The following is a 27,556-nucleotide window of genomic DNA, read 5'->3' as shown; positions in this document are numbered from 1 at the left end:
AAAATACAAAATTTAATTGCCACATTCAGTTTCATTTCATAAAATATGACGCTTAAACTCACTAATGCATAAGCTTTCTTTGTCATGTGTATAAGGTATTTGTGCCTGGCATATGTAATATGTTCCTGACATTTGATACATGAGTGTTGAATGCAGAAATGAATATGTTGAACACGTGTTAGAAATAAATACTTTAGAAAAATAAGAGTGGGAGCAACATAGCAACATGGTAATGAAGATGCATAATGGAAGAAAGAATGAGAACTTAATTTATCAATTCAAGGAGAATGAAAGGTTCTTGCTTTGGACGGATTTTAGTGTTGCACCTCCCACTAACAATTTCGAGAGCCACTATCCCAAAACTATAAACATCCGCTTTCTCTGTCAAATGGCCATGCAATGCATACTCAGGAGCCATATAGCCACTGCAAATTTAACATCATCAATTAAATACAGCTTCTTATAGGTTGACATCAATGAAGATTTGAGAATGAATCTGAAAAGAGACTTACTAAGTTCCTGCAATTCAGGTACTAATGTGGGTATTATCTTCTTCATCAAGCTTAGCCAAGCCGAAGTCAGATATTTTAGGGTTTAGATTCTTATCAAGCAACACATTAGTGGCCTTTATATCTCTATGCACAATCTTCAACCTTGATTCCTCATGGAGATAAGCTAACCCTCTAGCTATACCAATGCAGATCTTCATTCTTGTTGGCCAGTCTAATGTCAACTGAGATTCTTGTGGCCCTTTTCATTACCAAAATAAAAATAGTAGCTCAGATACACACATACACAAACACATATTCACATACTTCACATTAATGTTAGAACAAATAGACATTTGTATGGGGTTTGTACCAAATAATGCCCGAGCCAGGCTGTTGTTTTCCAAGTACTCGTATATAAGCATCAATTGATTTCCTTCAATGCAACATCCGTACAACTTTACAAGATGAGGGTGTTGTAGAGCTGAAATCATGCCAATCTCAGTCACAAACTCACGGTTTCCTTGTTTCGATCGAGCTGATAGCTGCTTCACAGCAATCACTGTGCCATTTGGTAGAGTACCCTGCGTTTGAAATGAAAAAGAAAACAATGATACCAGGTTCTATAATGAACAATTTACCTACTGGAAATGTTGCATATGATTACCTTGTAAACGGGACCAAAACCACCTTCTCCGATCTTATTGGAAGCATGAAAATCGTTTGTAGCAACTTTAATTTGCCTTAAGGTAAAAGAAGCTGTCTGCAACTCTATACCTTTTAGATTTATGGAACATGTTAATCCTATTATAAGGGATGGCAGGGTTTAAATTGCGATCACAAACGTGTTTTTAGTCGCATAACGTATGAGATTATTATCAATTGTGATGAATATCAATATAAAAAAAGAACGGAAAATCGCAAAATAAAGGCGTTGCACGACTGATGTATGCAACAAAGTACAATGATATTCTGCCTAAATACCTTGTTCTAAAGTACTCTTCTATTTTAAACTGCCCTTCCACCAAAGGATGCCTAAAATCAACAAAGCAGCAAACATTGCTCCGCCCACAATACCGACCACTGCATCTATCACAATACCACCATCGCTTTCTGACGGAGGTTTATAAGCTATTTGGAAACATTTTCTTATAGAAATTAGTAGCAAAGATGACATGAAAATCTTTGTTGGAAGCATTATATATAGGCGTGCTATAACAAAAAAAGAGTCAGTTGAATTGAAAACTTACTAGGATCTAAAATAGATATTGCTGAGATAAGAGGACCGTAAATGCTTTTCTTCGGTATAGAAGTTGTCCCTTTCCCGGCCCATTGGAAATGGATCTCTAAAGTGCTATCCGTTACATTTACAGTAAAGTTTTTTACTTTTGGTATGCCTGCCCCTCCAGCTTCTTCTTCAATATTGAAATCCTTCAGCTCCTGCTTTCCCTGCAATTATTATCCCTTCCATTTAACACTACTTTCCATGTAAGCACATGTTGTAAGTCAAATATTTGTGTATGTATATATATAAATTTCAATGCTCTAACAGAATCAGGATAACATACTAACAAGAATGATACTAAAACTGTAGAAGATTGATTAATATTTGGAGAAATAAAACAAAGAAAATGATAAAGAATATAATGGAGAAGAGAAATAAATTTTGCATGGAAGAAATAAAATTCTTTCTAATAAACTTTTTTATTTCAATCACACAAAATAATAATAATTCTTCATCACATACAACTCTTTATATAGGAGTTGTAAGTGACTATTCATCTATATCACTAAATGCTAGGAGTTGTGACTATTCATGCATGTGTGTAACTTTTCATATTCAAGTCTCTTCACTCTTCATAATGTGTGTAACTTTTCATCTTCAAGTCTATTCACTCTTCATATTCAAGTCTCTTCACTCTTCTAACTTTTCATAATTTATTTATGCAAGATTAATTTAATTATGTGCCAACAATGCCTCCCTTAAATTAAACTTGCTTTGAACTCCCAACCTTTCAACATTTTTCTTGAAGACTTGTCCACTTAGTGGCTTTGTGAAGATATCAGCCATCTGATCTTTCGTCTTGCAATATTCAACTTGAACATCACCATTATTCACTAGTTCCCTCAAGAAGTGATATCGAATGCAAATGTGTTTTGTCCTTCTATGAAGAACTGGACCTTTTGTGATCGAAATATTAGTACTATTGTCACAAAACAAAATTATTGACTTGCTCTGCTTCTGCTTAAGAATCTCTAAAATTCCACGTAACCAAATCAATTGACATCCTGCATAAGATGTAGCGATATATTTAGCTTCTGTAGTCAAAAGCGCCACAACTGATTGTTTCTTTGAGCTCCATGAAACCGCACCACTACCAAGGTGAAAAACATAACCAGAAGTGCTTCTGCTATCATCAATGCTTCCTGCTAAATCACTATCCGTATAACCAATGAGATCAACTAATGTATTAGCTTTATAGAAAATTCCATAATTAATGGTTCCCTTCACATATCTCAATATTCTCTTGGCAACCTCCCAGTGATTGGAGTAAGGTTTCTCCATGAATCTACTCACCAAGCTAACAGCATACACGATGTCAGGCCTTGTCGAAGTCAGATACATCAACTTTCCAACCAAACTTCTGAATATGGTGGAATTGACTAACTTTCATTCACCCTCTTTAGATAACTTCAGACCTGTAATGCATGGAGTAGAGACTGGATTTGCATTTTCCATCTTGATCCTTTTTAGAACTTCCTTTGCGTAGCTCTCTTGTGAAATAAAAATTCATTTCTCGGATTGATGAACTTCAATGCCAAGAAAATGATGAAGTTCTCCCAAATCTGTCATATTAAATTCTGCCATCATTGAGTGCAAAAATTCTTTCAACATCTTCACATCATTTCCTGTGAAAATAAGATCATCAACGTAGAGACTTACAACCATGAATCTTCCTTGAGAATTGTCTTTGATGTAGAGAGTATGCTCATATGGACATTTCTGGAATCCACACTTCTAAAAATAAGAATCGATTCGGCTGTACCAAGCTCGGGGTGATTGCTTCAACCCGTACAAAGCTTTCTTCAACTTGTAAACTTTTTCTTTTTCTCCTTTTTTAACAAACCCTGGTGGTTGATCAACATAGACTTCTTCTTTGAGAACACCATTCAAAAACGCAGATTTTACGTCCATTTGAAACAATTTCCAATTGTTTTGGGCAGCAAGAGAAATAAGTAACCGAACTGTCTCAAGTCTTGAAACTGGAGCAAATACCTTTGTAAAATCTTCTTCTTCCTTTTGCTTGTATCCTTTTGCAACCAGTCTTGCCTTGTACTTGTTGATAAAGCCATTCGGATTCATCTTTGTCTTGTACACCCATTTGACTCCAATTGAATTCTTGTGCGGCGGCAAATCTGTAAGCTCCTATGTATCATTGTTTTCAATTGAGCAAATCTCTTCTTTCATGGCTTTCCTCCATATTTCTTCTTGATATGCATCATCAAAAGAAATTGGATCTTCTCCTACAAAGAAGGCAAAGAATATAGCATCATTTTGCACAAATTCATCAGTTACATCATATAACTCTTGGATGCTTCTTATTTTTCGGATCGGGCTGGATGAAGAAGAATTTGATGAAGAACTTGAGGAAAAAGGAGGATTTTTTGCTTGAGCATCATCTTCAACATTTTCAATTACTGTCTCTTCTTCTTCTTCTTCAAGTTCAAAAGGAAAAATTGGCAAATTTTCCTTTTCAACTTCCATATCTTCAAACATAGAATTTTCATCAAACTGAACATCTCGGCTTATCACAATCTTCTTTGTCATCGGATTGTACAACTTGTATGCCTTACTTCTTTCACTATAGCCAATGAAAATGCATTTCTCTGACTTGTCATCCAACTTGCTTCTCATTGCATCTGGAATATGAGAGTAAGCAACGCTCCCAAATACTCTAAGATGACGAACACTAGGCTTTGTACCATACCACGCCTCATGTGGTGTGCAATTCTCCAAGCTTCTTGTCGGCGATCTGTTGATAAGATAAACTGCACATGAAACAGCTTCAGCCCAAAATCTTCTTGATAACCTCTTCTTCTTAAAAAGACATCTAGTCATTTCCATAATTGTTCTATTCTTTCTTTCACACACACCATTTTGATGAGGTGTATGGCGGACTGTCATTTCATGCCGGATGCCACTATCTTGGCAATATTTCTCAAATTCTTTTGAAAAATATTCACCTCCACGATCTGTCCGTAAGGTGTTAATTTTCAGCTCAGTAAAATTCTCCACTTCTGCCTTGAAATCTTTGAATCTCTGAAAAGCCTCTGATTTTTCTTTTACACAATACACCCATAACTTTCTTGAGTAATCATCAATGAAAGAGATAAATTAATGATTACCTCCCAAAAATGAAACTGTCATTGGACCACAAAGATCCGAATGAATAAGTTGCAATGGTCTTCTTGCTTTCCACGAGGATTGAGAAGGAAAAGCAATTTTGTGTTGCTTTCCAAGTTGAAATGCTTCACAAATATCATCAAGCCGATTGATTTTTGGTAAACCTCTGACCATTATCTTCCTTAAAAGCATCTCCAAATTTCGATAGTTCAAATGTCCATATCTATCATGCCATAACTTTGAAACTCCTCTATGAGCACCAATAAAGCAAGACATATTCTGATTTTGAAGGGTGAGAGAGAAAAGATTATTTGATGCCACTCCAACTCTAGCAACAACCTGATTTTTCCTTGATAAATAGCAAGCCATGTCACGAAAATGAATATTATACCCCTTCTTCAAAAGATGCCCAACACTAAGCAGATTATTTTTAAGACCAGGAACAAAATAAACTTCAGACATTTTCTCTACCCTTCCATGCTTTGTTTTGAACTCCAACTCACCAACACCACTAACTTTGTAAGCCTTGCCATCTCCTACTTTTACTTCTCCACAATCAGATTCAAAAAACTTCGAAAATAAATTTTTGTTACCTGTCATATGCTTGTTAGCACCACTGTCTATGTACTAGACATCATCAATCTCTCCACTATGAGACACGAGCAACAAAGTTTCTTGCTTTTGCTCTTGATTATTTTGTACTATATTAGCTTCATTTTTCTCTTCTTTCTTGTACCAGCATTCACTTGCCAAATGACCAGGTTTGCGACAATGATAACATTCAAAATAGCCACGACCTCTTCCTCTTTGATTGCCATGTGCACGTCCTTTTTGTGATCCTCTAAAATTCTGACTTTGGTTGGCTTCTTTCCATCCATTCTCCGTACTTGCATCTTCACCTCTTTCATGAGCATTTGAGCCTCTTCCTCTAAAATTTCTTCCTCTTCCACAACCACGATCTCTCTCTCTTTGATTTTTAAAATCTCCCTTCTTCTCATTTAGAGACAACTTTCACTGGAGTGCTTGATCTAGATCTACTTCCTTCTTCTTCTTGTTTAATCTTTCTTTATGGGCTTGCAATGAACCTGTAAGTTCATCAATAGTCATGGTACTCAAGTCCTTTGATTCTTCAATGGCTACCACAATGTAGTCAAATCTGAAATCCAAAGAACGGAGGATTTTTTCAACACCACGAATATCATCCAGAGTTTCACCATTTCTTTTTAATTGGTTGACTATAGACAAAACCCGTGAACAGTAATTAGAAACTGATTCCGACTCTGTTTTTTGCAATCTTTCAAACTCCTCTCGAAGAGTTTGCAACCGACCTCTTTTCACCTTTTCATCTCCTTTGAAAGAATTTTGTAAAATCTCCTATGCTTGTTTTGCCGTGGTGGCACAAGCTATTTTTTCCCATGCCACTTCATATGATTGAACTCCTTGATATATCCAAAATAAGGCTTGTTGATTTTTCTTCCTTAATTTTCTTAAACTCTCTTTTTGAACTTGTGATAATCCTTCTTCCTCTTCAGCCTCAACTTCATTATAACCTTTTTCAACAATCTCCCAAACTTCTAGAGATCCAAGAAGAGCCTTCATTTGGATACTCCATTTGCCATAATTTTCTTTGGTTAATTGGGGAACGGAAGAAAGAGGAATAGAATTGTTCATTTCGATCGAACAAGGCTTTGATACCAATTTATAGAAGATTGATTAATATTTGGAGAAATAAAACAAAGAAAATGATAAAGAATATAATGGAGAAGAGAAATAAATTTTGCATGGAAGAAATAAAATTCTTTCTAATAAACTTTTTATTTCAATCACACAAAATAATAATAATTCTTCATCACATACAACTCTTTATATAGGAGTTGTAAGTGACTATTCATCTATATAGCTAAATGCTAGGAGTTGTGACTATTCATGCATGTGTGTAGCTTTTCATATTCAAGTCTCTTCACTCTTCATAATGTGTGTAACTTTTCATCTTCAAGTCTATTCACTCTTCTAACTTTTCATAATTTATTTGTGCAAGATTAATTTAATTATGTGCCAACAAAAAATATACCTGAATGTAAACATCAAATATGCGTCTCCCCAAGCTGCTATAATTTCGATCATTAGTGAACTGAATCTCAGCGAAATGGAGGTTTACTGTGTAAGTTGCATTGGCAAGACAAAATGCATAGTATGTCAAAGAGCTAGGCGCAAGCCTTGCACTTTCGTAGAGTTGTTTTTCATCGCCATCGACAGAAACTTGTCTATTGTCCAAAACTAAGATGTCGTTAGGGCGGTCATCGCTTAGAAAAATTCCGGTGCTGCTAAATGCCCAGTTGGTACTTTGGTAAAATGTCGAAGGCCCGGCTCCATCAAAATCGGCTTCATAAGTGGTGTCATTAACAGTTATTTCTCTCCCTCCACAGTTTATATGGACAAAGTGCAAAGCTGAGGAAATAACAATCAACAACAGTTTGAATAAAATAATTGAGTTATATTATTAGTGCATCAAATATAAATACTTACGTTCTGATGAGCAGGTAATTTGGCTTGTCAAACATGGAACAATTCCCCTGATAAAACAATTATAAAGTTAGATGAAAGACAAAGACTTAGTTTAATGATTGTTGTTGTCTTAATACTTACGTGTTATTGACTCTTGCAATGCTTGAGAACAAGTTCCTACAGGTCGATAATGGAGGAAAATTATAACAAAAAATGATTGATATTTTATAAGAAAGATCCAGTAATGAAGTTGGATGAGGAAGTTGTCGTACACGCTATTTTGTCGGCAATCTGATACACCTGTGTTTGTGAAGTTGTTATAAGAAAGATCCCTGCATTAGAATACGGAGCAAGTCACTGATTAATCCTTTTTATTTGTATGTTCACTAAGAAGATAGATACCGGACAAGAGTTATAAAACTACTTCATACACAGTGAGAAGTGAGAAGATCAAATCCTTGACTACTAATTAATGTAGAAAAATCAATAAATAGTAATTAACTATCTTTGTGCAATAATTTTGATTTTGGTTAATCAAACTATAATCAATGGGATCGAGCATTTAAATAAGAAAGAGAATCTTACACTTTTTCTCTTGTTTTGAGTATCCATTGAGGGACTGATCCATTAAAATTGTTTCCATTTAAGAACCTAATAAAATCCAAATGAGTATATAAATAAAGAAAATGCAATTTACACACTACAACTAAAAGCCATATCCTTACATATTATCGAAATTAAGATTAGAAAGCACATCTGGAATTTTTCCACTAAGTCTATTAAAGCTGAGATCTCTGCAACAAAATTTGTAAAACGGGTATTAAACCACGCGTAAGTCTACAATCAAACTGAACTTGAACCTCTCAAAAGAAAGTGTAATTACTTACAATATCTTTATGGATGTAAATGTCCGAAAAGAAGCAGGTATCTCTCCAATGAGATTGCAACTCCTCAACATCCTATCATTCAATCACAAAATAATTCCATTGTTTTTGTTTTTGGAACTCCTTAATATCTCATAACTCTAATATATCTTTGCCTTATTTCAGATTTATGCTTACAGTCTTTCCAATTTAGGCAAACTGGCATCGATGAGTGGTTGTGTAAAATTTGTTTCAGCTCCATTCAAGTCACCAAATTATTCTGTACAACAATATCAAGAGCCATATACAAACAAAAATAAGAATTTAAATTGTCTTTATTTTTATATAACGAATATTGTCACCATCTTTTAAGATTATAGGAGCTTACATGTATGTTAAGTTAAGTAAAGTAGCATTAATGGATGGAATTGGTCCACTCAAACCACTTCCCTCCATATATCTGTCATTACAAAAATGATAGATTCATTTAATTGATTGATAAAACAAAAATTCTAATGAATTAAAAAAAAACTTGAAGTATATAAAGAAAATGTTAAATTAAATTCTCACATCTCTTCAAGATTTGTCCAATTTCGGAATATGAAGTCAGGAATTTGTCCTGTGAAATTGTTGTCACTAATCCGACTGTTGAGAACAAAATTATCATAACTATATCATATAAAATATATTGGAACTTTCGTCCCAAAAACACATTAAAAATTGCTTACAACTCCCTCAATGAAGTCAACCCAGCAAATGATAAAGGTATTTCACCAGTAAAATTGTTGGAACTCAGATGCCTGAATAAACCAGCAAATATATCTTAAATCATTTGTATAATAAAAATACTACATATATATAATGAAATGAAATTCATCTAGAATTTTTTTTTTAAAAAAAAAGGAAGGGTCTCTCTTACAATCGCTCAATTTTGGGTAGATCCCTCAGTGCTGCAGGCAAAGTTCCTGAAAGACCATTGTTCTCAAGGACTCTACACAATGTTTTTTCAATAAATAAAATTAATTATCCATTAGACGTTTATTAAAAAATAAAAAAAAAATCATCCATATATATACGTTCGAAGTTGCTATAATCTAACTCACAAGCTGGTAAGATTTCTGAGATTTGCTAGCTCTTCTGGGATTGAACCAGTTAATCGATTTCCTAGAAGGGAACTGAAATACAATAAATCTTTTGCATTTAGAAACATTATATATAGTGTGCGTACGAAAAATTATTCTATTCACCATAAAGTAAAACTAACACAATGACACATCTCTTGCGTGTATTTATGTTTCTACAACCATGAAATGTATATACCCTTTCTTACATACACAACATCGAAAGACACATATACATATACATATACATTCACACCGAAACACTTGTAAAAGAAAACAAAATCCCTTGAAGGCTTTTCGTCAATCAATTTAAAACACTTTGTGTAGAAGGACTGGATACAGAGAAGAAGAATGTCAAGAATTAAGGATTGGTTAAGGGGGTTCAAAGCTTCAACAATGGCGGCATCCTCTTCAAATGATATATATTCTAAATCTCTAATTTACATGTTTTGAATTCAAATATTTTGGGCATTTATTTTCTGCATTAAGTCGGATGCGCATGATTAATGGATTCACGTTTTCGTGTATATATTTTGTTGAGTCAAGTTGTTAAAGTGGCTGCGTTAAGTGCTCATTAAAAGTGGTCACTTCCATCAACATTATAATAGACTGTCACTTGTCATATTTGAAATTGGCTTTAAATGATGTTGATATTGTAAATGTATGCAAGCCCGACTTTGAAGTAATTTATCTTGAAAATTGGATTGAATCAAACAATCGGACCCTTTGAATTGTGGAGATTAAATTGGGAGCATTGAAGACATATTTTTAAAATAATTCATTTTGTATTGATCTTTATTATATTATTACTTTTTGTTATTTTAATTTCTCTATAATAGAGAGTAAATTCTAATTGTATAATAGTATGTTCTTGAGAACTCCTATATAATTAAGAGACTTGTATAGATTTTGTACAGTGATTAAGAGCACTTAATTGTTCATTAAGAAATATATTTTAGAAGTACATTTGAGAGAGTAAATAAACCTAAGTTCTCATGAACCTAAAGGTGAGTGATTTAGATTTTTAGATTCAAAAGTGAGATTGTTATACCGAGAATGTGGTAGAACTCGAGTCACTTATTGTATCAGGAATTAAAGATAAGTGGATTTACTCATTTAACTAAACTCCACAAAAGTAAGGAAATCGAACTACGTTAACACTCTTTTGTGTCATTTGTTTATTCTTTAATTTTAATTTATTCATCACAACCACAATCAAAGTGACTACTGTAACCAAACATTTCCATTCAAGCAATTAATTTATAAGCAATTAGTCACTGTTAAATTTAACATATGTTATGGTTGCTTTCTAAATTACATGTTTCATTAGATAGCAACTAATATGGGTGTAGCATATTTACTTATTTTTAACATAAGCTAATTAATCAAGGATTTAGGTAAAGAACATTTTTCATATATTCATTACCTTATTCGCTACTTGATGCATATGAAATTATAAAGTTCTCAATGGGATTTATGTTATATTTGCCATTGATTTATTGTTTTACATATCAAAGAAAAATATTATAATTAAAATGCTTTAATATTTTCGACTTAATACTTATATTTTAGAAATATATAATTTTAAAATAAGATAGTGAATATTATAGTTAATTTATTTTAATGAAATTCAATAATTTAGATCATTGTGAAAGTGACCTAAATTGTTAACTATTATCGTCGTAAATTACATAAAAGATTAAATAGTAGTCTTGATTTTGGTTTTAAAATGGAGAATCGTACTAGCTTAAAAGGGTAGTCACTTACTATTAATTGTATTTCTTTCTATTTTTTTGTGTAATGAATATTTATAGGTAACATGTAGCTAGCGCAAAACTGTTAGGCTCACTACACCAGAACAGGCTTTTAGCGGCATATTTTGTGGCGTTTGGATTACAAACGCCGCTAAAAATCGAGCATTAGCGGCGCAAAGAATAAAACGCCGCTAAAGATCTAGCATTAGCGGCGCAAAGAATAAAACGCCGCTAAAGTCTAGCATTAGCGGCGCTTCTTTTAAAACGCAGCAAAAAGCCGGACGAACAGTGGCGTTTTCCAAATAAACGCCGTAAAAGAACATCATTAGCGGCGTTTACTACACAGCGCCGCAAAATCTCAAGACCAACACGCAACGTTCTGGTCTTGATGTATATTAGAATTAGTGGCGCTTACGAACAAACGCCGGTAATGCATAGTATTAGCGGCGCTTAGCGAAAGCGCCGCAAAAGATGTTAACCAAAACGCAGAGTTTGTCTTGATGTATATTACAATTAGTGGCGCTTATAAAGAAAACGCCGCTAATGTATAGTATTAGCGGCGCTGAGCGTTAAACGCCGCAAAACATCTTAACCAAAACGCAGCGTTTTGGTCTTGATGTATACTATAATTAGTGGCGTTTAAGGAAAACGCCACTAAAGCATAGTAATAGCAGCGTTTGGTGGTAAGCACCTCAAAATATCTTAACCAAAACGCGGAGTTTGGTCTTGAGGTATATTAGAATTAGTGGCGCTTATTGGAAAACGCCGCTAAAGTATAGTAGTAGCGGTGTTTGTGAAAAGCGCCGGAAAGTATCTTAACCAAAACGCAGAGTTTGGCCTTGACGTATATTAGAGTTAGTGGCGCTTATTTCAAAACGCCGCTAATGCTTACTATTTACGACGCTTTTTGGTAAGCGCCGCCAAAAGATATTAATGAAAACACAGCGTTTAGTTCTTGATGTATACTGGAATTAGTGGCGCACACAGGAAAATGCCGCTGAAGCATAGTATTAGCGGCGCTTTTCCCGAAACGCCACAAAAAACCTAAGCCAGATGGCATCATTTTTGGAACTTTTTAGTGCTTTAGCGGCGTTTTTCCTAAAAGCGCCACAAAATCATTTTATATGTTTTTTATTTTTAATTTGTTTATTTATATTAATTAAAATTCAATTTATTTTTAATTGAATATTTGTTAAAAATGGAAAATTTGAAATAGTATTATTTAAAATAATTTTAAAAAATTTTAGGTACATGACTGATTGATTTGTAATTTATATATTAAATAATTTCATATATAATTGTAAAAGATACGATAGTATTAATTTTAAAATATTTAATTATTTATCATTATAGTTTAGGGTTTAATATATATGCAGTTTAGGGTATACGGTTAATTTAGTATTTAAGGTCGGTTTAAGAGTTACAATTTTAACGTTTATATAGATTATGGATTTGGTGTTAGGTTAGGCTTTAGGGTTTAGATTAATTAGTGTGTTTTAATTTTTATAAAATATGGTTTAAAGGTTAAGGGTTAGGGATTCGGGTTAGGATTTAGGGTTTTGATTAATTAATATTTTTTAATTTATGTATTAAATAAGGTTTAGGGTTAGTAGTTAGGGTCGGGGTTAGTGGTTTGGGTTATGGGTTAGAAGATAAGAGTTAGTGATTTAGGGTTTAAAGATTCGAGGTCAGATTAGGCCTATTGGGAACTTTAGTGGCGCTGCAAAATTTTTATTTTATTTAAGGGTTTACGTTATAGAATATATGATTTAATGTCCATGGTTTAGAGTTTTAGGGATTACAGTTTACTGTTTATTATTTTGGGTTAATAGTTTATGTGTTAGAGTTTGTGTTTAGGGTTTAAGGATACTGTTTAAAAATTGAAGAACATTTAGATTTTACTAAAGATTCGTGCAATTTAATATATGAATATAAAATATATGTTTTGTACTGCAGTAACATTGGCCACACAATTAACCTAAAATATGGTTTAGGAATATTACGGTTTGGGACTTTTGGTTTTGACTTTTAGTGTTTGGGGTTTTAGGGTTTGGGTTTGGGGTTTGGTTTTTGAGGTTTAAGGTTTAGAAATTATAATTTAAGCAGGTTTAAAACGCGAATTTATTTTTTTAAAATGTATTGCTCTCTCATTTTTTATTATTATTAATTTTTCTATTTTATAACTTTGGTTTTAATTTTGGATCAATTTAACTTCAATCTTGGATGACACTATTTTGACAACTCACGTGCTAGTATATTTGTATTCTATTCTTAGCGTATATATAATTTAAAATAAATTATAAATATTTTTAAATTTTGTAGAAATTTTAAAATTTTTTTGCAAAGAAAGGCGTTAGAGGCGTTTATCTCAAAACGTCAGAAATAGTATTTTAAAGTTTAGTAAAACTGCGTTGTTTCTTGTCACTGGGAAGGGGAACATCACCGTTTTGTTCTTCTCTATTCGCGGCGCTTTAAAAAACGCCGCAAAGTTGTATTAGGAGTTAATGAAACTGCACCATTTTACGTTGCTATTAGTGGCACTTTCCATGAAACGCCGCAAAATTGTAATTATGTTTATTGAAATGTTGTCATTTTTGTCTATGGTATTAGTGGTGTTTTTCGGAAACGCCACAACATTGGGTAAACTGTTGGGGAAATGGCTTCGTTTTGACTTATAGTTAGTGGCGCTTTACTTGAAACACCGCAAAATTGTTCTAACATTTGTTGAAACGTTGCCGTTTTGTAAAAGTTATTAGTGGCATTTTCTCGAAAACGCCACGGGTTTGAGGTAAGTGTTGATGAAGCGACTGCGTTTTGACTTATAGTTAGTGGCGCTTAGTTTAAAATGCCGCAAAGTTTTGACTTATAGTTTGTGGCGCTTTGCTTAAAACGCCGCAAAAATGTTTTAACATTTATTGATACGATGCCGTTTACCTATAGTATCAGTGGCGTTTATTGGGAAACGCCACATGTTTCAGCTGTTTGTTGATGAAACAACCGCGTTTAAATTAAATTTAGTGGCGCTTTGATGTAAACGCCGCAAATGGTTATTTTTTAGATGAGAACCGCGTTGTATTTTTTCCACCCGTCTAACCAAATATTACACCCGATTCTCCATCACTTATCCCTCAAATACTCATTCTCCCCCAAATCCCTAAAATTTCCCCTAATCCCTAACAGCCCCCCAAACCCGACCACCTGCTACTCTGCCATCTCCTGTGCTGCATCACTCCGTCTGTCTGTTTCCTGCGCCGCAACCATCGGTAAGTTCGAGTACTTCGTTCTTTTTCTTCATGCATTAATGTATCTCTGTTGCTTCTTCATTACTGTTGTTTTGACTCCTTTCTTTCAGCTACCCACGCTTTCAATCTTCCAACTTTCCCAGAAGCTACAAGGCTAAAACCGAGGAGAAGACGCTACAATTACTAATTTGGGATTCCATCTTCAGTTTTGGCCAATACCCTTTCCAAGGTATAAAGCTCTCGGTATTAATTTCATCATTTAAAATTAGTGGCTTTGGGTCCTTAGTTCTGATATGGGTGACTTTTATTCGACTCGTTGATGCTCAAAAATTGGTCCTTTATGAGTAAATTAGTCGATGCTTTTGATTAGTTTGATAGTGGGTACCATACCACGTGTTTCTTTTATGCGAAACACTGCTTTCTCATAACATATTTGGAACTGGTAGACTGTTGTTTGCCTTTAGTCTGCTATATATATATGGCGTGGAAAAGTTATTGGCATTTGTTATATCTAATGAATTTGTTTTAAAAACTTTTCAATGGGAAACTTTTTTGTTAAAGAAAAGCCATTCTTGTGTTTGATTATAATGAATATATATAGGCTTCCTTTTATCATTTTTGATTTGGTTTGATTTTGTTGTAACTTGTTATAACCAAACTGAAATCCGAATTCAATTGCTATAGGTGCCCAACTGTTATTTTGCAGTAATGGATTTAGAGTTGTTTTATTTTTTTCCTGTTTATTTGGTACTAATTTACTTATGTTTTCCTTTTTTTTTGGCAGTATTTATTCCTATTTTAAATTTATTTTGCATGTATTCCAATTTTAGATGAAGTGGTTGTATGTTTGAAATCAAAGTCAATATTTACTTTCATATTTCTTTCATGCCATTCCCATCAATCATTTCAGCACTAGGCATGAATTCAAAAGTGTTCAGGTATCCTGCAAATGGCATTGTTGATAAGGATGCAAAATTTGTTTTCTTCAATATATAGCCTTGATTTTTCTCATGTATAGTTGTTAGTTGTTACGGGTAAATTTTATATAATTTTATTTAATTTTATAATTATTCGAATATATATTCATAATTATACTGTATTTATAATTATCGATTTTCAATTTTATCAATTTTCAATTTTATTTCAATTAATAAATGTTTAATAATCTATGATTATTCAATAAATTGATCGAATAATTGATTGAATGTCAATGAATTATCAATTTTGGTTAGTTAATTGATTGAATGTTTAATAAATTGATTATATAATGAATTCTCAATAAATTATTACTTGATTGCATGTTTAATATAAATAACTTATTAATAAATATATTTTAAAGTTAATATATAATTTCAATATTTATTATATTTTTAAATATATTTTTACAATTTAATTTAACTTATTAATAATATATATATTGTTAAGTAATAATTTTTTTAAAATTGATATCTTACATTACTTAAATATATATTTTTAAGTATATTCTACATGACTTAGATTACTTACTAAAACATATTTTTTACTAAAATTTACTTTAATATATTAATTGAATATATTACTTAAATAATTTACTTAAATACATTACTTATTAAAATTTGTTTAAATTTTAAATACATTACTTAAATATATATTACTTACTAAAATTTAAGTATATATTACATTACTTACATAACTTGTTAAAATATATTATAATTTCAATATTTATTATATTTTTAAATATATTTTTAGAATTTAATTTAACTTATTAATAATATATATTGTTAAGTAATAATTTTTTAAAATTTATATCTTACATTACTTAAATATATATTTTTAAGTATATTTTACATGACTTACATTACTTACTAAAACATATTTTTTACTAAAATTTACTTTAATATATTACTTGAATATATTACTTAAATAATTTACTTAAATACATTACTTAAATATATATTACTTACTAAAATTTAAGTATATATTACATTACTTACATAACTTGTTAAACTTACATAATACATAACTTACATAATACATTACTTACATAGCATACATAACTTACACAACTTACGTAATACAAAACTTACGTAACTTACATAACTTACATAACCTACATAATACATAATAACTTACAATTTACATAACATACATTACTTTGATAACTTACATAACTTACATAATACACAACTTAAATAGCTTACTTAATACATAACTTACATAACTTATACACGTACATAACTTACATAATTTACTTAATACATAAATATATATCATATGATATACTTACATAACTCATTTATAGTTACCACTGAACAACTTACCCTTGTAATTTCTGGTGAAAATCAGACGTCAAGAAATAAGAAATGGACCGGTCTTGGATGAATTTGTCAAGGGTAAGAGACGGTTATTGAAATGGAGTACAGACTTTTCTAAATTTTGCATTTCAATTTGCAAGCCAGGAGAACATGATTCTTTGCCCGTGTAAGAAGTGTGTCAACATAAACTGGCATTATCGTGAAGTTGTATACGAGCATCTAATTGTTGATGGGTTTGTTCGGGGTTATAAATAATGGTTTTTTCATGGAGAATGCCCGCCAAGTACTTCCTCTTCAAGGATGGATGTATCTTATGACAGTACTACTTACCATTAGTCTGTTAGAGGGGATGACATGGAAGGGATGTTGCGGGAAGCATTTAATATTCACAATCATGGTTTACAGTCATTCCCAGCCGACTTTGTGGCATCTGATGATTGTAATCTCGGTGGGAATGCTTTTACCGAACCTGGAAGAAGTGTACATCATGAAGAGCCGAATGGAGAAGCGGCGAAGTTCTACGCGCTACTTAATGACATGAACGAAGAACTGTATGAGGGATCAAATTTCTCAAAATTGTCTTTCTGTATTCGTCTTTTTCAGTTAAAGTGTTTGGGAGGGTGGACCGAGAACTCTTTGACAATGCTGTTAGAGTTTTTAAGAGAAATGTTTCTGTTTGCAAAAATCCTTCAATCATGCAAATATATGAAGAAAATGATAAAAGATTTAGGTCTTGGGTACACCAAAATTCATAGTTGCCCGAATGACTGCATGTTGTATTGGGGCGATCGGAGAAACCAACAGTGCTGTCATATATGCGGCCAATCATGTTGGATAAATAGAAACACAGAAGATGGGAACGACGATGAAAATGTTGCACACCCAAGACAGAAGCCGGTCAAGATTTTACGATATTTTCCGCTGATACCAAGGCTTAAAAGGCTTTTCATGTCGTCGAAGACAGCAGAGTCTATGACGTGGCACCATGATGGACGAACCGATGATGGGAAGATGAGGCATCCGGCAGATTCTTTAGCTTGGAGATCATTCGATAATAAATTTCCAAACTTTACAAGCGATCCTAGGAGTGTGAGGCTTGGGCTAGCATCTGATGGATTTAATCCTTTCAAAATTATGAGCACTGCGTACAGTACTTGGCCAGTAGTGCTTGTTCCTTACAATCTGCCTCCGTGGATTTGCATGAAGCAATCTTCCCTTATTTTATCTATGATTATCCCTAGGGAGAAAGGGCCTGGGAATGATATCGACATTTATTTACAGCCACTTATTGAAGAGTTAAAACAATTATGGGCTGGTGTCGAGACATACGATGTGCTGAGAAAAGAGAACTTTAATTTACGTGCAGCTTTGATGTGGACCATTAATGACTTTCCCACTTATACCAATTTATCCGGTTGGAGTACCAAGGGTCGTTATGCGTGTCCTTGTTGTGCTGCACAAACATGTTCGCAATGGTTGTACAATGGGAAGAAGTTCTCTTACATGGGGCATCGTCGGTGGTTACCGAAAAATCATAGATTTAGATTTCAGAGTTTTGTATTTAACGGCACTGAATAGTTCAGAGAGCTCTTTCGCAGACCAGTGGCTCTGAAATCTTGTTCATGTTGGAAGATATGAATTTCATTTATGGGAAGATGAACCAACCGCCAAACATGCAAAGAAACAGAAGATCAAATGATGAAGCTGATGATGACTCCAACGAAGAGGACGATCCTAATGAGGCGGACTTGTGGAAAAAAAGAAGTATTTTTTTTCAGTTGCCTTATTGGGAGCATCACCTTTTATGACACAATCTTGATGTTATGCACATTGAGAAAAATGTTTGCTCATTGTGGGTACAATTTTGAATGTCGACGGAAAATCAAAAGACAATCTTCAGAGTAGACTTGATTTATTCCAAATGGGAATTCGACCTGATCTTTATCCCAATCCACTTCCAAATGGGAAATATCGGTTGCCGCCTTCTATTTTCTCAATTTCCAAGACGGAGAAAGAACTATTTTGCATGGTGCTGAAGGATATAAAGGTTCCAGATGCATATGCATCAAATATATCTCGATGTGTTAGTGTTAAAGATCGAAGTTATAGTCGCTGAAATCACATGACTATCACATCTTAATGCAAGATTTACTGCCAGTTGCTCTACGATGTTGTATGTCTAAGACGGTGACGTCTTGTATAATTGAACTATCCAATATAATGAAAGCCATTTGTGGCAAAGTTTTGGATGTTCAAGAACTTCAGAAGGTACAGGATCGAGCCGTTTTGACTTTATGCAACATGGAGAAAATCTTCCCACCTTCCTTCTTCACCATTATGGTTCACTTGATAATCCATCTCCCGCACGAAGCAATTCTTGGCGGACCCGTTTTTTATCGATGGATGTATCCCATAGAAAGGTGTTAATTAAAATTTTTAAAATTTTCCTTCATTCACCTTTATGCCTTTAGTTACAACTTTTGATAATGTTGTATATTGTGTTTAGGTTCCTATCCAAATTAAAGTCTTACTACCGCAACAAGCGATATCCAGAAGGATCGATTGCTGAAGGCTACTTGGCAGAGGAATGTATGACCTTCTGCTCAAGATATTTGGAAGATGTTGAAACAAGGTTGAACAGACCAAATAGGAATGCTGGACTCGCGGACCATAACTTAGCCGATACTTATTTGTTCCAAAGTTTTGGAGAACCAATCGGCAAAGTTGAAATTGCAGAATTAGATCATTTATCCTGGGTACAAGCACATCGATATGTTCTGTTTCACCACGAATCATTGGAACCTTTATGGAAGTAAGTTCTACAAATTTGATAAATATTTATCAAACTAATAATTGTTTATCTTCTAATAAAGTGAACATTTTTTTAACACAGTGAGTACAAACATTTTTTTAACACAATGAGTACAAAAAAATATTGAGAGATCGTTTGCGCTCCTGAAGAACACAACATCGAGATATCAATAAGTTGTTTACAGAATCTTTTTATGAATGGTTAAGCCAAACGGTATGCAGTTGGAGCTTCCGCTTACAAATAATAATGTTTTTTCATAACATTTTTAATTACTCAGTTTACTTTCCATTCAATAGGTTTGGAGTGGGAAGAACGTGACGACGAAGTTAAATGGCTCTCCCAAGGTCCAAATCGAGTGGTTAAAAGATATTGTGCGTTCCTCATCAACGGATTCAGATTTCATACAAAATATCGCGAGAGGTTGAGGAGAACACAAAATTGTGGAATAGTTGTTAATTCTGCAATTACAAGTTATGCTAGTGTTAGGGACAATAATCCTGTCGAGGGAAATGTGGAATATTTCAGACATCTTACTGACATAATTGAGTTGGATTACTACGGCAAATGGAAAGTTGTCTTATTTCGAGGTGATTGGGCCGATGTTAATACAGCTCGTGGAATCAAGCAAGATCAATTTGGTTTTACAATGGTGAACTTTGACTGATTGATTCACACAGGACAACAACTGATAGATGACCCGTATGTATTCTCATCTCAAGTTAAACAAGTTTTTTACTCAAAAGATCCAACTAATGAAGGTTGGTACGTTGTACTCCGTAACATCCCTAGAGACTTGTTTGACATGGGCAGTGGAAGTAGAGATAACATCGACGACAGATCAGAAACTTTGACATTTCCAAAACAAAACTTAAACGATAATATCCCTAGTACTAGTGCACAATTTCAATGGGTTCGTCAGGATACGGATGAAGATATTTACGAATAATGATGTAGTAAGATTTTATGATTGTTTAATTATATGTAACTTACATTAATATTAAATCTTGGTCTTATTATATATTTCAACTATTTTATATGTGTTGTTATTGTTGTAATTAGTTATTAAGTTTAATTACATTTTATGTGTATTGCAGATAAAATGCCTAGAAGAAAAATTATAAAGGAAAGCATTGTTCAAAATGATCCAAACTCGACAGAAACAAATAGTACTGAACAACAGACAACAATTGGATCTTCGAATCTTCCGATTACACCTGAGGATCCTACGGAAGTTCAAAGTAATTTTACATTTAATTTACATGCGTGTTGACTTATAATTGATTTATTTTTCAAATTTTTATATTATAATATACCATTTGTAGCTGAAAATGGTGGGACGCGCAGAGGTCGAGGACGTACGCTACTTAGAGAGTTATACGAGTTAGATCCAGTCGAGCGTGTCAAGGTATGCAGAAACAGTTTTGGTCAGCCTGTTGGATCAGAAGCTCTACTTTTAGCAGGATACATGGGCATTTTAGCACGAAATGCGAATATGTTGCCTATCAACTACGAGTCATGGCGTCAAATGCCCGATAGCAACAAAAACCAAGCCCTCGATAATATTAAGGTAACAAAATGTTAATGTCATCTGTAATGCTTGGGAAATAGTTTCATTTATATTTACTTTATTAACTTGTGTTTTTTGTAGGCGAGGTTTGCTTTAGAGGTCTCGGATGCTTATGTAAAGAAGGCATTGGGAAAAAGATGGAGAGACAATAAAAGTACTTAAAGAAAAATTATTATAAGACAAAAACAACCCTTGATGAGAAATTGCAAAATGTCCCGTCGGGTATGTTGAGGTATCAATGGGAAGATGCGGTTAGATTTTGGCATTCTCAGAAAGGCGAGGTACGACGTACTTCCAAACTATTGTAATTATTTTGGTTTATAGTATTTACTTTTTACGTACTAAAAATTTTTATAACGTAGGATCGTGAACGAGTTGGAAAAAGCAACCGGCAGCAACAAAAATCCACTCACACAGCCGGGTCGAGAAGTTTTGCATGTGTAGCTGAGGCGGAGGTATTTTTAATTTTTTAATATTCTCAAATATGTATAACTTTCTATTAAATAATATTTTTACTACTATATTGTAGGAACGGTCGTCTAGTCAAAAAGTTGGACGCCTTCAACTTTTTGAAATTACACATAAAAAGAAAGATGGATCTGCTATGACTCTTGAAGCTGGTGAAATTATGGTACGTTTACTTAATACGATTTGACTTGTTTTAGTTATTTATAGTGTTTATTTTCTAATGGTTTAATTCATTGCTTGTAATGCGACTATTGTTATATTGCATTTGGTTTTTTTAATATATATTGCGTTCCTAACTATGTGATTTATTTATTAGGAAAAACTAAAGGAAAAAAAGACGGAGTACAAAGCGATTGCTTCTAGTGATAGTTTTGTTCATCTTGAAGACATTGATAACCGGATTATTACTGAAGTTTTGGGTCCTGAAAAGTATGGTCGGGTTCGATTTCAAGGATCTTTTATCAGCCCAACCCAATATTTTGGATCCAGCTTGCACCAATACATGCCTTCGGGGAGTCAATCTCAAGCTGAAGTTCAGAGGTTAAAAGACCAGATGGCTCAGATGCAAGCGACCACATTTGAGGTTCAAAGGAAATATGAAGAACTTCAGCAACAACTTAAAGTAGAGGCGGCAGCGAGGGAAGCAGAGGCTACAGCGAGAGAAGTAGAGGCCACAGCGAGAGAAGCAGTGAGAGAAGCAGCGATAGAAGCAGAGGTTCAAAAGAAATATGAAGAACTACAGCTACGACTTCAAAAAGATGCGGCATCGAGAGAAGCAGAGCAGAGCAAAAAGTACGACGAATTTCAATAGCAGCTTCAGATTATGATGAAGATGTTTCAGCAGTTGCAACTTCCGCCGTCATAGTGTATATTGCATAAATATTTTTATCATTTTAACTTTTAACGTTTTTGTAAAGAAAAGTATGAATTCACTTTTATTTATATCAATTAATATTATTTTAGTCATTTAATTTGAAATATTATATAAATTTGTTGTTTTTGGTTAGTTTAGATCTGGTTGCTTTTGATTTGTTGTTGCAGGAGGGCTGAAAAAAAACATAAATTTTATTTTAAAAAATCCCAAAATTAGTGGCGTTTTTTAAAAAAGCGCCGCTAAAAGTCATATCAAATAGTGGCGTTTGTGAAATAAGCGCCGCTAAAGAACACTACTTTTAGCGGCGTTTTTGACCAAGCGCCGCTATAAACATTACTTTTAGCGGCGTTTTCTTCCTAAGCGCCGCTAAAGAACATGATCTTTAGCGGCGTTTTTTTCTGTAAGCGTCGCAAAAGTTAGCGACGTTGTCGTTAGCGGCATTTTTTGTGACGCTTCTTCAAGGGCCGCAAATGCCTTTAGTGGCGTTAAAAAGTGCCGCTAAAGGCCTAAAAAAACGCCGCTAAAAACTTGTTCTGGTGTAGTGGCTTAAATGTAATACCAATACATATAATGAGTGAATACTTTATATTTTGGAGTTTACCTAAAGGAAAACTTAGGTGATATCATTAAGCGAGGACTATACAGTTCCTATTACGTACCTTAGATTCTCTTGCATCTGGAATGATGATTTTTAATGGATTGAATTTCTTATAATGGTATGAAAGGGTTCAACTTTCATCTGATATACTGGATCTTGGCATGGCTTTATTAAGTGAGAAACTTCCGAAAGTTACTATAGAATTGCAGAGGAGGTGGAATATTCAAAAGCCTGGATAAGGTCGAACAGACTTAGTATTATGTTTATGAGAATGACTATTGTTGTGAATATCAAGATTTCTTTTCCTTAAATTGACATAATCTCGAATTTTCTAAAATCCGTAGAGTTGCATGTTAAACATGCTAGTAAGTCTCTTATTGGCCTTTTGATAGTTGAATTCAACAACATGATGGTCGTTAAGGAATTCAACAACATATATTGGACATGAATGAAAAAGTTGCAAAACTTAAAACTTTTAAGGGTGAATGTGGATAGATTCTTTTTGGTGCTTTTCATCCTTAATTCACTTCCTCAGTTTTCTCCATTCAAGATTCATTATAACACCATTAGTGAGCAGCGTAACTTGAATGAGATGACTAGTAAGTACGTTTAGTAATAAGTGAGAATGAGGTAGAATGAACAACATTTAACTCTAGTTGCAACTTATGGAGCTACGAAGAAAAAAAGAAAGATAAATGTACTAAAGGAAATAACTTTCCGCTAAAGAAGGTAAGTGGATGTGGAAAAGGTACTAGAGTTATGATGGGAAATTTATTGTCAAGTAATATTTCTGTGACAAAAAATTAAGACATGTTAAGAAGGATTGATTTTAGAGACATTACTCATATCCCCAATTTAATTTGGGGATTCCTTACAACCAATAAATTGAATGAAAGTGACAAATTCATTTATATGGGAACCATCCCAAGGTGGAAGTGATAGTTGTTGACATCTATTACACTTTGTATGTACTTTGGATTTCTAAAAATTTAGTTTCAATTACTTTTTGGTTCTGAAAGATTAAGTCTGATGTTTAATTCAATAATAGTTGGTTTTTGTGTTTTATACGATAGCTTATATAAAATTTCTTTGAACCGTGCATTTGCACAAGATTAAGTAACCTTGCATTCAAATATTGGTTCAAAATTGGTTTAATTAACGAACATTCTTCACTCTTCTAGCATAGAAGGTTCTCTAGGGAAAGAATTGAAAGATTAGTGAATAATGAAATTTTGTAGAATCTAGACTTTACTGTATTTTCAAGTATGTTTGAATTGAATTAAAAGAAAACAAGTCAAACTATAAAGAAAAGATTCACAATAACTAACGAGCTCAGGGATAGCTAAGGGGGCTGGCAGGTACCAGATCCCTTAAAATAGAAAAATTTTCATTTAGACACCTTTAAAATTTATAAAAATTTAAATTAATAAATGTAAAATTACACTTTGACTCTCCAAAATGATAAAGACTTGATTATTGACCAATGTATTAACCGTATTTCGAGTGTTAAGATGGTGTATGTTTGTAGAGATGAGAATAGGTGAGTTGATGCCCTTGCTACCATCAGGCGGTGGGAAATTCATTGCTTGTTGTATGGTGGTAGGGTAGTGCCCGTGCTTTGTAATTAACTCTACCTTCAATAAAATTTTATGATTGATTGAGCAAATAGAGATTGAGAAATTTAAAGCTTCAATCATGACTGCATCCTCTTCAAATGGTATATCTCTAAATCTCTACTTTAATTTCTTAACATGTGTTGAATTTAATGATCTGTATTTTCTGCATTAAAGTAATTGTTACAATTCATACCACCACGAAAGACATATATAAAGGAGAAGGAAATAAACTTACATCTTAATGAGTCGCGTAGAAGAACCCCAACCTTGAGGAATAGTGCCATTAAGATAGTTTCGAGTTAGGTCACTGTAACAGTAGATTTAAAACAACAAATTAGTAGATATTTAGGTAATTAATTGATGCAAAGTTAATTAATTGCTTACATTTCTTGCAGAAAAGGGAGACTTGTCAAGTTTAGTGGGAGAGTACCCGAAAGGCCCTGTCCCTTGAGTAGTCTGATAGAAAAACCAAGTTAGTTTCTTTTCTATTTAAAATTTACCCTATAATTTTTCCAATTACATAAGGATGTCATTTATTATTAAACCCACTAATTTTTTTTTGTTGTAATTTTATACACTGAAATTTAGGACAAAGTTAAATTTGGTTCGATTATTTCTTTTTTAATCATGATAACTCAATTTGATTTGATCTATATTAATTTTAATTTTTAAATTTTTAAATTTTATTTTAACAAAATGGATTTTTTTGTATAACTTTTGAGCCTTTTTTGGAAAATTTTCAAAGTTTCTGCCATAAATGTTTCTAAAATATATTTTTCAAGTAAATAAAATCAATAATTTAATGGTATGTTTTGAAAAATAAATTTTTATATAGTACTTTTAAGTTTTAAAAAATAACATACTTATTTCTAAATGATATAATATTAAATTAATTAGAAATTAAATAAAATTTGAATTCAATTTAGATAAGAGAATAGATTATATGAAACTATTAAAATAACATTAAACTATTAGAAAGAGATACAAGTTTCATTATATTTGTTTACTTAATAGGTACTTTTATGCACCAATTAGAAGTCAAACAATTATAATATGCAAATTTAAATTTCAAAAAGAAAATATTTATCCAGAATTTTATAGTTAAATTTAATATTTTAAAAATTAAATCAAAACATTTTTTATATATTATTTTTAATTAAAATAAAAATAAAAATAAATTTTAAAATATAATAAGGGACAATTATTTATTGCTTTTGAAAAGTACTTTTGAAAAGTGCTGTGGAAAAGTGTTTTTGAGAAGTACTCTTTAAAAGTTTGGTTTAAAATTTGAGTGTTTAGCATTGCTGTCAAAAAGTGCTTTTGAGAAATAAAATGTCCATTTTAGACATGTTATTATCAAATAACAAATATGCATTTAAATAATATTTAAATTAGTTAATACTATTATATTTTAGTAAGAATATAAAAAATTTATTATAACTTGTTAATATTTTAATATATGAAATATAAATTTTAAATATTTTTAAGCAATAAATATTAATTATTTATAAAATTTAATTAGAATATATAAACTATATTTTAAATATTTAAATATAACCATTAAATATTTGTAATTGTATTTTAAATTTTTTTATTTTTAATTAATGATTTTAACACAATTGTAATTAAGCACCAAGAAAAAAAAGAAAAATATTATGTTATTAGAGGGGTGAAAAAATAATTAAGCACCAAAAGTGCTTTTGGGAGAGGAAAAGCTAAAATTTTTAGCTTCTTTTCAGAAGTGCTTTTCGAAAGCACTTTTGGAAAGCTAAAAATTTCAGCTAAAAGTAACTTATTCTTCACAGCTTTTCTTTCAAAAGTGCTTTTAGAGCTAGAAGTAATTTTTTTAAACAATGAAGAACTGGCCCTAAGAGTTACCTTTATATCTTATGTAATACCATTGTTTTCTAAGATTCGGATCATATCTTGTGGGTTGGACGTACATGCATGTCGGCTGGTAAGTGGAGTGATGTTAAACGCTCTCTGTGCATCATCCACAACTTTTATTAAACAAATTAATAAAGTATAAAAATTAAACTTCCTGTAATCTTATATTTAAGTTGATTAATTTCTTCAGTTGTCAAATAATTTAACATATATAATATGAAGTCTGAGGCATCATCTCATATTCAAAGTTAAAATACTCTTCACTTCTTAATAATAAATTTTAGATTAAATGCTTATTAAATCATATATAATTCATAAATAAAATCTAACAAGTTTAGACGTAACTCAAGGGAGATAAAATTTTCATTATAAAATAATATGTATATGTATATCCTTACATGTGAATGACATGACAGATAGTATTGTTGTTGAAGGAACAATCGCATGTAACATTATCAACATAAGATTCTTTAAACTTGGGTGAAGGTTGGTCCAACCGACCATTGCCTTGAATGCATGTTTCATTAAAGTTCCACTTTGTCTTCCCTAATGTTCTACCAATACTTTCCAAAGCTTCCACTGTAACAACAAAAATGAAAGTGTGGAATTTACTAAAAGAATTAATTAACCAAATTAAGCTTCGAAGCTTACTATTATGGATTACCTTCAGCATTTGGAAGTGAAGCTTCGTTTGAAAGCGTTGTAAGGCAACAAACTATGAATATTGACCCAAAAACAAGTCGAAGAAACAACATATTGGAATGTTTTTGGAGTGGATTCAAGAGTTTTTTTTTTTTGGCTTGATATGAATGAACAAAAAATGGGTTGAAAGATTGGGTTTCATAAATATATTGGATTATGAGAGTTGGAATTTTCTTTGAGATGATTGAAAATAAAAGAAAGTTGGAAGTTTCCTATCTTTTGCTCCAAAATTGCAAATTACTTTGAGATGAAAGACAAATTAAGAAATGAAAGTTGGGAATTTCTCTGAGATGAAGAAAGAAAAAGCATGACGAAAATGTGTGGCTGCCTGTGGAGAATAAAAGAAAAAGAGACTGGATG

At 32.5% G+C, this 27,556-nt stretch overlaps 1 pseudogene; it reads right to left on the bottom strand.

Annotated features, from left to right (window-relative positions):
* LOC107955283 (probable leucine-rich repeat receptor-like serine/threonine-protein kinase At3g14840) lies at positions 1 to 27,556 on the bottom strand (annotated as a pseudogene).

The sequence above is a fragment of the Gossypium hirsutum genome, chromosome D11, assembly GCF_007990345.1.
Source record: "Gossypium hirsutum isolate 1008001.06 chromosome D11, Gossypium_hirsutum_v2.1, whole genome shotgun sequence".
NCBI lineage: Eukaryota > Viridiplantae > Streptophyta > Magnoliopsida > Malvales > Malvaceae > Gossypium > Gossypium hirsutum.
This window is presented reverse-complemented; position numbering and strand designations above follow the sequence as displayed.